The sequence below is a fragment of the Balaenoptera physalus genome (genome assembly GCF_965194825.1).
Source record: "Balaenoptera physalus genome assembly, chromosome: 5".
Classification (NCBI taxonomy): domain Eukaryota; kingdom Metazoa; phylum Chordata; class Mammalia; order Artiodactyla; family Balaenopteridae; genus Balaenoptera; species Balaenoptera physalus.
The window spans coordinates 60,884,512-60,896,848 of NC_138884.1; the positions used below are offsets into that span (position 1 = coordinate 60,884,512).

At 39.6% G+C, this 12,337-nt stretch overlaps 1 protein-coding gene and 1 long non-coding RNA gene across 2 annotated transcripts in view; one reads left to right on the forward strand and one right to left on the reverse strand.

The window, feature by feature from the left end:
* LOC309661903 overlaps nt 1-12,337 on the reverse strand; it is a 1,098,809-nt gene that overhangs the window by 254,325 nt on the left and 832,147 nt on the right. The window lies entirely within an intron of this gene.
* Nucleotides 4,163-12,337, forward strand: part of LOC309661845 (uncharacterized protein) — a 114,383-nt gene continuing 106,208 nt past the window's right edge. Inside the window, exon 1 of the mRNA XM_082463986.1 lies at nt 4,163-4,295. The gene's annotated coding sequence lies outside the window, so the exon portion shown is untranslated. The remainder of the gene's footprint in view (nt 4,296-12,337) is intronic.

Consider the following 12,337-nt stretch of genomic DNA (forward strand, 5'->3'; position numbering starts at 1 on the left):
AAACCTTCAGATTTTCTTCATGACATATTACCAGTGCTAACTCTAGTTTGTTATTTATGTAGCAAAAGCATGTAGGAGTATGTGTGAGTGGCAGTAGGCAAGGGTGAGGGAATCTTCCTGCTCACATCAAAGATGTTAGGATATCAGGGACTGTTATCAAAATTCCTTTTTGCAGAGGGTTCTCTAAGACTTCTGGGAAAAGCCAACTAACTAAGTAGCCTACTGACTAACAGCAGCGAAGAGATTCATTGAATTGGACACTTGTGCTGCGTGTATCTTTCTGAATATACGATATACTTAACAAAATTTACATTAAGAAAGAGTGGGAAGAGTATTTAGGGATTAACAGGTACCCAGGCCACTGGCATTAGGGCATTTAAACAATAAAGAGAGACAGATACTTACTGCTGGTTTCTGGTGAAAATATCACCTCTAGGTAGGAAATTCACCTGGAGATAGCTGACAACTGGCCCTAAAACTTGGAATACTGTTTGATTGTTATGGGGGAGAAATGTTTTTGAGAATGTCAGTTAAAAAACATTCTCCAGTGTAGCTGTGGGGGAATGTGTCCCACTTTCCATCAGGGAGGGGACCATAAAAATTGAACTAGCCATCTGTACTTTAGTTGTCAAACAAATACTTGTACAGTTGCAGATGGATGCTTGTGTGATGGAAAGAGAAATTCATCAAAGGTGAGATATGAGAATTTGTTAAAAAGTGGGCCAGCAGTGGTACAAGCAAGGCTGCTGGAAGAAAGAATGGAAGTAACAGTAGCAGTAACAGAATTGGTTGGAGACTATAATCCAAGGAGAAAATGACCCCTGACCCCTCCAGGACTCAGTGAGACAGAGAAGTGTTAGGGATTTGAAATCTAAGAGTTTACTATTCAAACACAACTAGGATTCTTACCTATTCACTTGATTGTCCCTATAACTTCCTCCTTCTTACCCTAGCCCTCCTCTTATAAGTGACCTGGGGAAACAGGGGTATATTCTAATTGACATCTTTTTTTTTTTTTTTTTTTAAAAACAAGCATGTTTTTTAATGGGATTTTTTTGTTGTTGTTTTTTTAAATTTTTGGCTGTGCTGGGTCTTCGTTTCTGTGCGAGGGCTTTCTCTAGTTGCGGCAAGCGGGGGCCACTCTTCATTGCGGTGCGCGGGCCTCTCTTGTTGTGGAGCACAGGCTCCAGACGCGCAGGCTCAGCAATTGTGGCTCACGGGCCCGGTTGCTCCGCGGCATGTGGGATCTTCCGAGACCAGGGCTTGAACCCGTGTCCCCTGCATTGGCAGGCAGACTCTCAACCACTGCGCCACCAGGGAAGCCCTCTAATTGACATCTTAATTGTCATCATATCTTGATTGTTTCCTAAACTGGAATGATTTCAGGAAATAAGCTTTATATTTTAAATTAAAATAGCTACAGTGTGCAGGGTGGACTTTATTTAAAATATGTATGTGTGTAAGTATAAATATATAAGTATATTTAATCCTATCTTGTGGCAGTACTCAATTCACACATTGATAATAAGCAACTGATTTATTTAGAGCATTGTGCTAAGTGTCGAGTAGGGTACCAAGAAGTTAAGACCCAGTCTCAGCTCTCAAATTTAGTGATAAACTATTAATCTGTTTCCAGGTTTTCAGTTCTAGGACTGAGTGGTGGTTTGTGTGATGAATTATTCAAGATAGGCTAACTTCTGTAAAAACAAAACAACTCCCAAACTGAGCAGTTTACGTGTCATACTTTTTTGCAGGTCATTGGGGGTGAAGGGTCTAGTCCACGCAGTAATTTAGAGCCCTAGATTCCTTCTTTTCTATGCCTCTATATCATGTAAGGTCTTGGAGTCCTCCCTTGGAGTCTCTGCATCGGGGCTTCAGTTAGGGGCCAGGCCTGGAAGATTTTTTTAGGCACTAGTTCTGGAAGTGGTGAATGTCACTTTTTCTACATTCTAATGGCCACATAACCCACTGACTAAAAGGTGGTCTGAGAATTGCAGTCTTTCTGTGTTCACAGAGGGAAACAAAGTGGAGTCTCAATGACATATAGCATAGTCTGTGCCATTGGAAGGAATCTCTCAGGCTGACCTTTTCTGATTTCTGGGAGCTTAAATTGGATTTGCTCATCAGTCATTAAATTTCCCACCTTTTTGTAGGAAATGGAAGCATAGAAGACAATGAACACTTATCAATTGCCTACTATATACATATATGATCTCAATTGGCCCTCAAACAATCTACTTCAATGGGTGTAATTCTAGATAACATATGTAGTTGCTGAGGCTGGGAGAGGTTAGGCAGCTTGCTTGAGGACACTTAAGAGGTTGATGGAATAAGTATAGGTCCATATGTCTGTTTCCAAGGCATTTGCTCTTTCATTATCTCTGAAGTAGGAAGTTTGCTCAGGATGAACAAATATTTGTTGGATGAATAAAAAGATAAAAGTAAGCAGTTCAGAAAAAATTTCAAGAAACATTTATGGGGTTTAATAATGAAAAACAAAAAGACAGGAAAAAGTAAAATATATGTGCTTAGAATGATAAGAAATAGGTGCTCAGCACTTAGCTGTAGTCCCACTCTGAACCTAGGGAACAGTTATTCTTTTGTTTTTGAACCATTCATTCATTCAACAACCATTTACTGAAAGCCAACCATGTATACATAAGATACAGGGATACAGAAGACATAGTTCTTTCTCTCATGAAGCAAGCTTACACACACGGGATATGAATAACCATTCGTTTTTTTTTTAATTAATTAATTTATTTGTTTTTGGCTGTGTTGGGTCTTCCTTGGTGTGCGTGGGCTTTCTCTAGTTGCAGCGAGTGGGGGCTACTCTTCGCTGCGGTGCGCAGGCTTCTCGTTGCAGTGACTTCTCTTGTTGCGGAGCACAGGCTCTAGGCACGCGGGCTTCAGTAGTTGTGGCATGTGGGCTCAATAGTTGTGGCTCGCGGGCTCCAGAGCACAGGCTCAGTAGTTGTGGCTCACGGGCTTAGTTGCTCCGCAGCATGTGGGATCTTCCCGGACCAGAGATCGAACCCGTGTATCCAGCATTGGCAGGTGGATTCTTAACCACTGCGCCTCCAGGGAAGTCCCTGAATAACCACTCTTATATAGCTTTCTTTGGATTTGGGCAGCCCTTTCTCTGCATTCTGTGGTTGAACCTGCCGAATGATAGCTTTGTTCTCTCCAGGCAGAGGAAGAACTCCTTATAAAGTAAGGAAGAGGAAGCACAGTAATAAGAAAATTGTTTCTTATTACTGAAGGCTTCCAACCACCAGTCTGCTTTTCTAGAAATTGTTGGATGGCTTTTTCCAGACACAGAGGGGAGCTCAACATTTAACTGTAGTATCCAAAAGCTTCTTTGGAGCAGTGTGGTTAAATAGGTTCTTAAAGGTTGAGGTTACATCTTTTCAGCTCTGCAAAATCAGCTTCCATCATGCTTATGTGCATCCTTCTTAAGTAAATGTGGTGATTTTGCACTTCCTAAATTGATCTGTCATAGAAAGATCCCAACATCTGGGGTTATGAAGAGGAAATGTCAGGTGACGGGCAAGACTTTTTCACTAATTCTGCAGCTAGTGAGTCCCTGAGTGAAAACCCTGCAAGTAAAATACAGCATTATAAAAGAATCATGATTATTTCTTGAAAAATAAGATTCTAATTATAATTTTAACACATATTGAGGTGCTAAAGTAATCTATAATGCAATTATTTTTAAGTCAGATTAAGTTAAATATATTCAAAATCTAATGTAGATAACCTCTCTTGATATATACCATCTCTTTCTGAAGTTCTCTGTTGTCAGTTTGGAAAAGCACCTTTCTCCTGTTGAAGTGTTAATCAGATGTACTTAATTTTTCTGTCACTTGAAAAAATTATTAAATCACATCAATATTTCTTGAATTTTTCCTTCCAGATTACTCACTTTGGTCTTTTTATATGGTTAAATTAAATTTGCTTTTTCAATTATTCAACAATATATCATCCAGTATTTTCTATATATCAGGCCTTGTACTAGGTGATTAGGAATAATCTATGAACCAGCTGGAAAAAGTCCCCGTCCTTGACCTTGGCTCTAGCAGAGGGAGATAGACAATAAACACTAACTGTAACAAATTATGTGGTTTATGTTTTTAGGGTAGGCCTCCTTGGGAAGGTGACTTTAGAGCAAAGACTTGAAGATGAGGGAGCAACCCTGTGCACACCTTGAGGAAGAGACTTCCAGACGCAGGAGCGCTCTTTGCAAAGGCCCTGAGGCAGGAGCATGCTTGGCATATTTGAGGAACAGTGAGGAGGTGAGTGCCTGGAGCAGAGAGGCAGGGGAGATGAGCTCAGAGTGGTAAAGTGGGCCAGGTGGCGGGGGCGGTGTAGGCCACTGTAAAGATCTAGGCTTTTATTCTGAAGGAAATACAGAACAGGTTTTTGACCATAGTGGGAACATGATCTTTCCCTCTGTTTTCCTCTGTTCTAATGCTCCTTTGCTGTTGGACATTTTTGTAAAATTTATAATGGTGTTATTAGTAGTCTAATCATGAATAAATTCAAATTTTTATCTGGTATCTGTTACGTACAGAATGCAAAATCAGATACTGCTACAGCTTAGTTATGTAAACAGACAATTTTCTTTGTAGATTCCAAGTGGTCAGGAGATTTCTCCATTCTGTTGGCTGACTGCCTGTGACCCAGTCAGTCCAAATATCAGCCTGGTTGTACATTTACAGAGTGCAGATTTTAGTAACCAATCTTGCAGTGAAGTAATATTTACATATTACATATTTTATATTTTATAACTTACCTGATTCTACTTCTTCTAGATGGATCTCTGAACATTTACATTTTAATAAACTTCCCCAGATGAAAGCTTTCTCCATGTACGCAATGACTCCCTTACATGTTTGAAAATATGAGGAAGCTTATATTTTATAGTTTACTGCCCACTGCCCTGCTGTGATTGAAGGGTGGTACCCTTCACATGCTCTGACAGAAGATTCTGTATGTTGCATTTAGGTTTGGAGGGTGTTTGTAGGCCTCGCCCCGGGCCCGTGACTGGAGAGGGTGTTGTCCAGGTTGCCCAGTTCCCCTCAGGGTGATGGCCAGGTAGTGATGTGTGTGAACTCATGGAGTGATGTGCTTCTGACTTCAAGCACTGGGTCCATCTGAGGAGAAAAGTTGTGGTTATTGAAGAGTCTTCACACAGATTTTCCAGCTTCATACTGTTTCACATAGAAACCTTGAGAGTGGAATAAGATGTACCTGAGTTTGATCATCATTGCATATAAAAAGTTTAAGCAATCTATAAAATTCCTAGAAGATAACGTAGGAGAATAAGTTTATGATCCCCTTTTTTTTTTTTTTGGTCCCAAATATGTTTTTATTTTCAACACTCAGGCCTTTCTCCTTTGTGTCAGCTTTCTTAGAAAACAACCAACCATTACTTTTCAGAGTCAGTAATTTAAATTGCATACTCTTCTCAAACCAATTTCTGTCAACATTAAATTGCTTCCTTCAGCCCAAGAAAAAGAATGCTTTAGTACACAAATATTTTAGGACTCAAAATAATTTTTTCGAAATGTGAAATATCATTAGCAAATGAAAGGCAGGATAACCATAATCATTAGCACTACTTTAATTAGCTATTATTTGTATTTGCTGTTTTGTACTATATTGAAGAATTACAGCTATTTCATGGTCATTCTTCGTTTTCATTCAAAGCTTGAATATTGAAAGAATCATTAAAATGCCTTCTTAATTTCTTTGCCAATTTATATACATCATGACTCATATTTAAAAGTTCACTGCTTTGTTTGTGAAATTTAGATTTGTTTACATATCTGAGACTTCCAAACCAGTGAAGTACCATGCTCAGCTGGAACTTAGCACTCCTCATTTTCCGTTTAATAAGTTTATGATCTTGATGTAGGGAAAGGTTTCTTAAACAACACACACACACGTTTTGGAGAATTTAATGAACACCCTGGATGTTCTTCACCAGCTTCCTAAATTTTGTTTACAATATGAGGGAGTTTATGGACGTTAAAAACTATTGAAGTAGGTGTCTCTGAATGAGGGCACTAAACAGGAGCCTCTAATGATAAGATCTTAAAACTAAAATATATCAGTCAGGGTAGCTTAAAGTATGTCTCAGTAACAAGCAAAGCCAAAAATTTCAATGGTCTAAGACTACAAAGGTTATTTTTTACTCACACTACATTTTCATTGTGAGTCAGCTGGAGGTCTCTAATGCAAGTCACCCTCCCTCTGGGATCAAAGTTGAAATAGCAGCTAGAATGTGGAAGGTTGCTAGTTGCTCTTTGGGGTCTCAGCAGTAATTCAGCATTCTTCCTGGGAGTGACATACATCATGTCTGCCCACAACTCTTTGGTTAGAACTAGTTATTTGGCCCTACCCAAGCAGAATGGGGCTGAGAAGTGCAATTGTACCACATACCTGGAAGGGGGAACCGGAGCATTTCAGGAACAACACTGCTGACTGCTATATGGGACCACTCCTACCTCAATTAGGAAGTGATTATGTACTTTCTGATATCCTACCTCTCCTTCCTACATACAGTGCCTTTAACATCCTTCTCCACCTTCTAACACAATATCTTTCTTCCTATGAAGGGACTATCTAATTTTTTTTTAATTTTAACTATGAATTGACATAAAAGGCATGGATGAATTTCACATCAAATTCTTATTCAGTTGTATGTGACGGTGGGCAATTAGGACATTAAGTATACAGTAACTGGTCAGAGGAGAAGTCTATTTGATAGCAGGAAGGAAAGGTATCAAGTTTAGTTATAGACTGGACCAATTGATGGCTAGTATGCTCTGGTTCATTTCCTGTTTACAGCTAGTATACATTCTGATATGGTGAATACATCCATTCTGATGTATTTTTCGTGCCATGTCTGCTTTAAATACTTTGAATATCATCTCTGGTTAGTAGAAATAAATGAGTTAAATTAATGAATTCAGGAGAAGAGACAGGTCAGCAGGATCTTATGAAGATATAGATAAAACATATGTCAGAGGAATTATGAAATATTTTACCTTCTTATGTCTATAAAATTGAGATGAGTCAAGAGCATAGTTGGAATTTGATCAGTTAGAGTAGAGGATCCAACTGAGGCTGAACTTATGCACTACTGGTTGCCCTGGCAACAGGGCCCCCTTCCCATGCTAGCAATATCATAGGGTGAGTGAAGTAAGAATTGGAGATAGAGAAATATGCGTTCAAGTCAACTCCTACTTCTGGGAAAGTTAGGGAAGGAGTTTGCTAAAGGCAAAGAATGAGGTCATGCAAGGGAAAGGATTTCAATTAAAAAAAAAAAAATTTAAGTATCCCTGAGCTTGAAAGCTTCTGGGTATAGCACTGCACATAGCAATGTTTCTTTCCTGACTCTGGTTGAAGGCAGGGTAGATAGTAAATCATGTGGTTGCATATCTACATTATCTCTTCCGTCATAGCCCAGAAAAAGCACTGGACTGGGAAATTGTGACCTGTGTAAATTGGCTTGGACTGGAGCCATCTGCTGTGTGGATTGCTCTGCCTGCTCTAACTGTTACCCAGGAAGTTCTCATTTGCCTAGAAGGGTCAAGAGGGAGTCAAGACAGGCTTGCCCATCATATACCCAGAGAAAACCATAATTCAAAAAGACACATGCACCCCAATGTTCATTGCAGCACTATTTACAATAGCCAGGTCATGGAAGCAACCTAAATGCCCATTGACAGACGAATGGATAAAGAAGATGTGGTACATATATACAATGGAATATTACTCAGCCATAAAAAGGAATGAAATTAGGTCATTTGTAGAGACGTGGATGGATCTAAAGACTGTCATACAGAGTGAAATAAGTCAGAAAGAGAAAAACACATATCGTATATTAACGCATATATGTGGAACCTAGAAAAATGGTACAGATAAACCAGTTTGCAGGGCAGAAATAGAGACACGGATGTAGAGAACAAACGTATGGACACCACGGGGGGAAAGTGACAGAGGTGGTGGTGGTGGTGTGATGAATTGGGAGATTGGGATTGACATATATACACTAATATGTATAAAAGGGATAACTAATAAGAACCTGCTGTATAAAAAAATAAATAAAATTCAAAAAAAATTATTAAAAAAAAAAAGACAGGCTTGCCCGTATTTTCTGTGAATTTAGTTTACTTTGTTTTTAATGTTGCCCTTAGGTGCATTTTATTCTTGCTAAATACTTTTCAAATTTTGAAAAAAGAATTTTTGTGTTAAAGAGGCATATTTGGGGGCAACATATTCTAGTTTCCTTTGGTGGATTGCCTATAGTCCCTGTAAAAACCTGAGAAAAAGGGTGAGAGAAACCTCAGTTGGCTCATCATACAGGTCAGAGGCACAGGAGCAATCCTTGAATCTTCCATAGGAGTCAACCTTCTCACCAAGACTAAGGGCTCTATCAAGGCTCAAAGATAGTGAGATGATTTTGGTTCCTTAGCCTTGTCTTCTGTGCACATATAATTTTCCAGGCACTTAACAGGACTAAAGTTATGATTTTTATGGGCATTTGGCACTGTTGATTTTATTTACCCCCTTCCTCCATAAAAAGTATTGAAAATTATGTTTTGTGTTGGTATACAGATAAATATTATATTTAAAAAAGTTTTTGACCTATAAATTTATTTTCCTTCTGCTTCTAAAATAAAACATTTTCGTGAACTTCTAAACCTATTGTGGACCCTAGGCACGGGGTTACTACTGGGTCTAATGGGTAAGTTGGTCCTGAACTTCTAAGGATGGCTGTGGTTATGGAAGGAGTTTGAGGATTCAGGAATTCTGGTCCAACCAACTGTGATCTGATATCACTAACAATTTAAGCTTGAGAAGAGTCTAAAGCAAGGATCAAGCCTCCATAACTTGTTAAAAAATTATCTGAGTCTTCTAACAACTGTGTAGGGAAGTAAGTGTTTTTGTTGGTGGTGTTCATCTTTTATCCCACGGTTGCTTTTTATGCAGTGAAAGGCAGAAAAGGCAATGAATTTGCCTTTTGCTGAAGTACAACCACAAGGATTAAATAGGAAGACTTGGGAAGCAATGCATGAGCCAAAGACTTTTCTTACCTCCACCACTGCAGCATGGAATATTTTAATTGACTGACTGATTTAATCACTTATAACGTGCTCTCTGTGTGGTGCTAGGGCCATGGTGAGCAAAACAGACATGCTCCTTGATCTTGGGTTATGTAGTTCTGGGTTGGGGAGCAGGTGGGGAGCATAGGAGAGAGATGAGTGACCAAGCAATTATAATATAGAATGTTATACTCTATCGAAGGAGAAAGTGACAGTTCTGAGAAAGCTTATGGGAAGAGCATTTAACAGATTTGCAAGGCACAAGGGCAAATAAGTTTTTACAGATGAAGTGAAATCACAATTGAAGACTATAGGGTAAGTGGGAGTTAGCAAATGATGAAAATAAGAAGGAAGAGGAGGAGAAAGAAGAGGAGAAGGAGGAAGAGGAGGAGGAGTAGGAAGGAGAAGAAGGAGAGGAGGTTGGGAAGATCTCAAGAGGCCAGAAGAGAGCTTAAAGGGTGGGTGGGAGGCAAGGAGGGGCACAGGGGAGAAACAGGGTGCATTAGAGGAACCTCAAGGAGTTTGGTATGGATGGAGCATAGAGCACTTGGAGGAAAAAGAGGAGAAGCTAGAGAGTAGGGCAGAAGCCATGGAGGCAGGGTCTTGAAAGTCATGGTGAAAGTTCGAACTTTAGTATAAAAGCAGGGAGCCATGAAGAGTTTTAAGCAGTAGAGTGACATGTTTATGTTTGCATTTAAGAAAGATCATCCTGATTACAGGATAGATTGGAAAGAGAAGAGTATGTGTGAGGGGAGAGGGAGAGATAAGAATCCATTGCCATTAATCCAGGCAAAGAAGATGGTGATGACTTGAGCTATACTAGTGGCAGTGGCTGTGCAGAAAAACAGGTGTGTCTGAAAGATACCTATCTAGGAGCTCTCATTGACAAGACTTGTGATAGACTGTGGAAGCTGAGAGAGAGGCTAATTATACCCTGGTTTGGGGTTAATACAATTTATTCATGGTACCATTCAACCAAAGGGAGGGAGTAGGAAGAGAATTGAAATAAAAATCACAGGGAAGATCTTCTTTGCAGATTAATAATGAATTCAGCCTGTTCTCATCTGGGTATGATAATCCTGTAAAGCTGATGCCCAATTTGACCTCTGTTATGACCACATTCATGGTAGCACCACGTTATACAAACAGTTACTTTCTTCTTGTCTTCCTCCTCTTCCTTTTACCCTATCACCATACAATTTTTTGCCCCAACTCCCATCCCTTTCTAGAAGAAACCACCCCAGAAGGCCAATCTCATGGTAGGACTGTTTCAGCAGGAGACTCAGGCAAGACCAGCAGCCTCTGGCTGCACCTCGCTGTGGCTGCTGGGTAAAAGGCCTAGACAAGAATGTGCTGTAGTTTATTTGGGCATCACTTGATTTTTGAATTGGCTAAGGAACACCGTTGCCTTAGCAATTTGCAGAGAAAAGCGGATTGTTACTAAATTTTCACCATTCAACCCTTGAAGCTGCCAAACTTGCCTCAGTCTGGACTAGAGGTGATTCCATCTCAGGTTAAATTTGGGGAAAAGAATCCTGGAGTGGTGAGTAGGTGGGTGGAAGTTTAAGATGCAAGTCCTATCAGATGTTTTCTCTGAAGATGGTGTTCTTCTTTGAAAAAGATTTTTGTTTCTTTTTGGTTTTTTGTTTCTTCTTCTCCCCCTCCTTCCCCCTTTCTCAACTCCTTCTCCTCTTCCTCTTCCTCCTCCTCCTCCTTGTTCTTCAACCCCCATCTCCTCTAATTGTTAAGTCTTGCAGTCCACAGAGGTTAGCCTGGCAAGTGTGATTAAGGCAGTCAGAAAAATGAAACAACAGAGTGTTCAGTGTGCCAGGTACTGGGCATGAGCTTTAAAGGAAGAATACCTTCCCAGTCCACTGGTGAATAGTGAAGATGTTTTACTGTCTATTCTTCTTTTTTTGTGGGGGGAGGTGGTATTAGAAAAGGTTGGGTGGGAAAGTTGGGTTGGACTGGGAAAAGGAAAGAAGAACTGCAAAAGTGTTTTTCTGTAGAACAGCTGAGGTCTTTGTACTATATCTTTTGTTTGGTTTCGTTTTCATGGGCCCATCCTTTAAATACATAAAAGCTAGGTGTCAGAAGGATTGAAAAGTCATCTGGAATAACGATAGGGGCTGTACATGACTTCATGGGAAGAATATTGCTCAGAGGAGACAAGTGGGAAACTTACATAGATGTGGGAGGTTGACACATTGTTCACTTTCCAGAGGAGGCTTGGTGGGGGACAGCAGGCCAAATACTGGTAAAATGTTCTGAAGGGCAAACCTTACATGGCCTGACCATTTGGAATTTTTTGTTGGCTTCTTTCTGTTGCCTCATTTCTCATTTTCCAACTCCTTCTTGGGCTTAGGAAAGCTCTCTTCATTTTCTTGTAGGTTGTTAATTCCTTAATGTGTAAGCCTTTGTCTCATTGACTAAATCCAAGCCAAAGGTGAGCAAATGAGAAATTTATGGTCTCACAGTTCTGTGAAAATTGGAGTTATGCTACTAAAAGCTAAAGAACTAGCAGAAGTTGGGAGAGAGGCCTGGAACAGATCCTTCTCTAACACCTTTGGAAGGAGTGTGGTCCTGCTGACACCTTGATCTCAAACTTCTAGCCTCCAGAACTGCGGGACAATAAATTTATGGTTTTTTAGCCATTCATTTTGTGGTACTTTGTTATGGCAGCCCTAGGAAACTAATACACACCATCTAAAACCTTTAACAAAGTAAGTGCCAGAATCTATGCTTCAAGTGCCTTCTCTCTCTGTCTCTTTTGTAAACTCTTTTTTTCTATAGCATGAAGATAACTAGCTCACAGATGGAGTCTGTTTGCAGTATTGTTATGAGTGGTTATGTTTCTATGTCCTTTCTGTATATGTGGTTGAGGTGAGCTTTGCTGATTTATGTGAATCTAAGTGTTTCAAAATAGACCTCAACATGAGCTCTGGATGAATATGTCCTTTATTTTTGATAGTTCTTAAAAATATTTGAAAAAAATACTTTTACATTTTTAGATGGATTTCAAGGACTATTAAATATTTCCTACATGTAAATAACTGTTAGAATGAGTGAAATTGGACAACCTCAGGTTAGTCATTTATCTCTGAGTCATGCTTATATTTTAAACAATGGTGGTAACGTTTCCTGCTTATATCAAAGGGTTGCTTTAAAAAAGCAAACTAAAGAGTGTGAAAGGCCTTTATGAACTGTAAAATACCATACAG